Here is a 6,000-nt window from a genome sequence, read left to right as displayed (position 1 = left end):
GGAAAGAACGCAGCCTTGGGGGGAACCGGTGCTGATGGTCCGGGAGGCTGAGACGTGCTTTCCCAGCTTCACGCGCTGCTTCCTGTCAGACAAAAGTCTGTGATCCAAGTGGAGTCTGGCATGTGCAGCTGAGAGAGCTTGTCATGCAGCAGAGACGGGATGATGGTGTTGAAAGCAGAGCTGAAGTTCACAAGCAGGATCCTGGCGTAGGTTCCTGGGGAGTCCAGATGCTGGATGATGAAATGAAGGGCCAAGTTGACTGCATTGTCTACAGACCTGTTGGCTCTGTAGGCGAAACACAGGGGGTCCAGGAGTGGGTCAGTGAGGGTTTTTAAGTTGGACAGGACCAGGATTTCATTACCACAGAGGTCAGGGTGACGGGCCTGTAGTCATTAAGTCCTATGATCCTAGGTTTTTTGGGGACAGGGATAATGGTGGAGGCCTTGAAGCAGGCCTTGTGGCATGTCTCCAGGGAGGTGTTGAAGATGTCTGTAAACACTGGAGACAGCTGATCAGCACAATGTTTCAGGGTGGAGGGGGAGACAGAGTCTGGGCCTGTTGACATCTCTCTCCAGAATAGAGAGAGTGGTCACTGGGGAGGGGGGTGGGAGGGGGAAGATGGGATGGGTGATACATTACATCGCCTTACATTACATTCCAGTCATTTAGCAGACGCTTTTATCCAAAGCAACTTACAATAAGTGTATTCAACATAGGTATTCAAGAGAACTACTAGTCACCAGAAGTCATAAGTCCATCTGCTTTTTTAAACAAGCATCTAAGAGCATTAACCAGAGTATAAAGCAGAGCAAAAGTACAGTTCAGAAACAAACTAATATGAATACAATAAGTGCTAAGTGGAAGGCTCAGACGTCCAAGTGAAAGATCCATAAGCAAAACATTGTGACTTGACTGAAGGCTTTAAGTGACCAAATATACAGGAGAAATCCACACAAATGTTCACAGTGTTTGCCAGGTAGACCTCCTAGTGTAAAAGCAACGCTGCAGCTGTAACTTCGAATGATGTTGAAATGTAATAAAGGAGTAAAGTTTGGGATAAACTGAAATACTGGTAAGGATAATTTAAAAGAAGACAATAGCTTCTTCAGAAGAAACATTATTAATACGATGTGTGTTTCTCCAAATACACACTAGTAATTGTAAATGCTATATTTGAGAGAAGCATCATTGTACTTTCCTTGATACATGTCAGGAAATGGTTGTGCAACTTGTGGGGAACAACAGGAGAACAAAGCCCCAGTGAATGTATTTGGACTGTTATTTTTAGATGATTTGATCCAGGTGTTTGCTAACACAGTGAATATGAATCATTCACTCCCTACACAGATAACAATCTGGTAAAATGCAGCAAGCTTTTTCAGTATTTGAAAATACAGCAACAAAATACAGTAGTTATAATACAAAAAAAAGATAATTTCATGTTGTGAAAAGAATGTAATTCTGTATAAAATGAGTTTTGAAATTATATTTTTTTTCTACAGTTCAGCAATGTGGGGGGAAAACGCGACACACTGTTATTATTATTTACTTTCAAAAGGGAAAATTGCAGAGAATACAACATCAGTTTTAATAGACTAATAGGGAGGAAGAAAATGAACCATAAAAGGAGAAAGAAGAAAGAAAAAGTGAAAGAAAGAGACATTGGAGGGTGAGGAAGAGATAAGAGCACAGAATAACAATACAATAACATAAGAGCAAAGGCTGTAAGGCGGGTTGTGTGTAGCCTTCAGCAGTGATTTCTGCCATCTTTCCAAAACAGCCTGAGGCTTTTTTCCTGCATGCCAATCACTACGGTAACAACACAGGCAGTTGCCCAACAGCCTTTCAGTCTCTAGGTGTGTGTGCGTGTGTATGTGTGTGTGTGTGCGTGTGTGTCTGTGCGAGTGATTCACACTGATGACACGTCAGTCATTTTAACCTTTACTTCTCTGCCTCTGCACTTTAACATCCTCTCAGACGTGAGCTAAAACATACATTTTTTCCAGTTTTTTTTTATTGGTATAGAAGCTCCCCATTCGGAGTAAGCATTCTCTCTTTAACCTACATACCTCCAAATCTCTTCCAGTGGATCTCATTTCCCCTTAAGTCTTTCTTGTCCCAATGGTTTCCTGATGGTGACCTTTCGTTTCATATCCTGCCTCATGAATTAAAGGCATTAACTCACTCACTCACACACACACACACATACACTCTCTCACACACTCAAACACATACGACATAAATTAACAGGCTGACATCATATACCACTGCGATGTGTTCACTTAACGTGACCGGATGACCAATAGATCAACTGCAGTCATACAACATAACAGGAATTCAGTGACAGTGCGCAGACCCTGAACAACTGGCTGACGACGGACAGACTGGCTCACTCTTCAAAGAGTTCAAAGAGCCACGTTGACCCGAACAGTACGTTTGATACACTGGCTGTCGTGTGCCTGTTTGTCCGTAGTCTTTTCCAGCCTGCGTATTCTCTTAATATTAACTAGGGGTAAAGAATAAGGCTTCATGATGTTCAAGAGGTGTAAGGGCACAGCGAAAGCACTCTGCACAGCTTGTCCAATTACCTTCCTAATGGCCAGCTTGTCAGGCTGCCTCGTCTCTGTGGAGAAAGAAAGGACAAGTGGGGGTAGCGATCCATTCTCTTCCTTGTCACAGCAAAATCCCCCATTCGTCTCTTTATATGGTACCTTTGCTTTCTTTTCTTTTCAGTCCTGCTGCTCAAGTACATCCTGCTCGAATCCAAATGGTCGTAATGCCTTGGTAGTATGAGAGTAGGATGTAGAGAGAGGCCAGCTGTATTGTGGGCCTGTCAGTCATTTGTCTGCACTCTTTCAGAATTGCCTGAGCTTTAATAGGCTTTCCCATTAAGTCTAGTTAACCATCATTCACCATCAGTAGGTCGAAGACCGGATTAATTGTGTCTCATTAATTGCAAGATTACATTTTCCAAATCCTTACAGTCTTTTCATATCTTGCTCTACAGATATTGTTTCAAACAGCCACATTTCTGCATTTTCCATCAAAGAAAAGATGACTGTCGAAATATATTCGACAAAATGTCTTACTTGTGTGTTTTTTTAGGGTTTAAAATGTTTTTGTCGAAGTGGCTGGAGATTGACCCATTGCATTAAAGGTATATTTACTCAAGTACTGTGGACTTTGTTCCCAATCACTTACATGAACGCTCATTAGGACGGGATCTTTTAATGGCCAGTATGAACGGGAGGAATGATTACATCAAGCGAAACCTGTTTCAGCGTTCATACAGGCACCTGACTATTGTTTTTAGACAGACTTGAAAAATGATCAACCTATCCCTAAATGCTCAAAGGCGATCCGGGTACCGACAGCCATGATCTGGTTGTGTTTGCAGCTGGGGGATTTTTGAACAGGGATTTTTGGTGCCCTTTCAAATGCATGTGGCAAAGTTATTGATCCTAACCCCTTAACGGCCATAAAGGACTTGAAGATCAAAGCTAACCAAGCTGTTGTTGTGGCCTTCTCTACACTGCTCGCTCAGCGACTGCAGCACCATCTCATACACGCTTGCTGGAGAATGTAATGGCCCAACTCAACCCGCTAAAGCATAGCCTGCTGCTCTCAGGTCAACCAGGAAGTTTTATAAGATCTGCAGGTGTGGAAGGTAACTATATATTTACTCAAGCATATAGCTGTTGATAAGTACAATTTTGAAGTACTTGTACTTTACTTGAGTACGACTACTTTATACTTCTACTCCACTACATTTTGTAATTAATTTCGACTACATTTATTTGACAGCCAATGGTGTTGCTTTGCAGATTCAGATTTAAGGAGACATAACATGCTCACTTGTGTTTTGGGTTTTCACTAGAACATGTTCAAATGCTCTTTTATCTTTCTCAAGCCGTCTGAATTTACCTGTAATCGCTCTCTGTCTGAAATGCTCCGTTTTAGTGCGTTTCAGCGGAATTGTGTTCCTGGGCAACTGTTTGGGTCCATATTTACTTCCTGTCAGCTGATGTCACTCACATACACTGAAACCAGAAATAGACTGGGACACATTTAGAATATGTATGTTTCAAACTGTGAAACTATTGTATTGTGACACCACAGCTGTACGGAAATCCTGACGGATCGTTCAAAGGTGCATAATACGAGATTGGGAGCCTATGGATTGCCTCTCAACGGCTCACAACATGGCGACGTCTGAGCCAGCGACTCGTAGCTGACGGTGCTGACAGCATTAACAGCACAAACTACAGCAAACGTGCTGACAGAGCTAACAGTTTTTACCTTTTTACCTTACTATGCTTTAAAGGCATAGTTCTGAATTTGTGTATTTCTCCATGGATTGACCGTTTTAATAATGCATAAATAATGAACAATATATTATTTAGAAATCGGCCAATCTACATGGTGAGTTTTACTAAGTAGTAATTAAGTATAGTTTTATACTAAAACCTATATACCTTTTTTTGTATTTCTACACTGTTGTATTGTTACTTTTACTTACTTTTACTTATTTATCTGACTATAGTATTTTTCCACCACTGAAGATCAGCCAACTATTTCTGATCGAATTGCAAAATTAGACAAATCTCCATTGATGTGTATCTTTTTTGTTTATCGTTACTCTTTGATATTATGTATGGGTGTATGTGACGACTGCAGGCTGGAGTTAATGCTGATAATTGATTTTTATATATTTAAATAAAAATGAAAATGAGACGTCTTATTTCATATGTTGAGACATTGACATATTAATTGGGCTTTAATTTACAATACCCAAAACATCAAAAACTTTGACCAGTTAACATAAAACAACACACCAGAAAACTTTATGAGCCTTTCATCATTTCTTTTCAAATCACAATAATCATCCCTTCCATCCACCCAGATGAGCCAAAACAAAGTAGAAAGGTACTTTATTGTTTCCTTAGTCCAAGTTCCTCATATTTTTCAATTCCTTTAATGATTCACATCCTCAAGCCTCGGCAAGCATGCACACACACACACACACACCCACACGTAAAGAGGTATGTTTTTGCCATGAAGAGAAACCATTTGCTCATTTTGATGGGGGCCTAAAAAAGAGGTTGAGCTGTCTAAGTGGATTTTTCATTACTAAATGTAATAGGGCAAAGAAAATTGCATCTGCTGCAGCAGGAGGGGTATTAGAATTGCTCATGTACTTTTTTCATTGATATTTATAATGAGCAAAGAGGTACAGTGCAGCTGTATATGAACATTAGAGAAATTAGCACAGTGCTCTGTCTCCAATGTGAGCGCTCTGTCCCTCCTGTGTCAGTCTCCTCCACTCGCCTGCTATTTGCAATTTGGAAAAGGTACATCCAAACTAATAGGGGAATGAAAAAGCATGTTTTTTTCTCCCTGCTACAGCTCCGGACTGAGACAGAAGTGGAAGCCTAACATCGAGGAAATAATATTGCAAATGGAAAGCTATTAGGGCTGTCGAGCACTTTCTCATGCTTCTGAAATGTCGATTATCATGACAAACTTTTAAAGACTCAAAAATTGTAATTTCCTCACAAGACTGTGCAGTCCAGCCTTTCAATGAACCTCCGATCCAGAGTGCACATGTAATATATGGAGGAAATGATCTCAGCTCTCTGAGAGTCGGATTCCTGCTCTAAGTGTTTGGTTCATGTCCTGTGTGCTGTTTTTGTTCCTGCCCACTTCCGTCGTGAATATTTACTGCCGAAAAGGCTTTATTCATTTATATTATATATATAATATTAGCACTGATGGAAGAAGTACACAGATCTTAACTTAAGAAAATAAAAACTAAAGTATTGCACTAAACATTTAATTATAATCGGCTAAATAAATCTAAAATCTAAAAAATAAAACAAGCCACTATGCAAAATGGTCCCTTTAAGTGTGCTGCATTATTATACATGTTATGTTTATGGATTATTATTATTGACATATTACATAACATTTAAGCATTTAAATGTACAGATGTTTGAGGTG

Source organism: Melanostigma gelatinosum, assembly GCF_949748355.1.
Source record: "Melanostigma gelatinosum genome assembly, chromosome: 6".
Lineage (NCBI taxonomy): Eukaryota > Metazoa > Chordata > Actinopteri > Perciformes > Zoarcidae > Melanostigma > Melanostigma gelatinosum.
This window is presented reverse-complemented; position numbering follows the sequence as displayed.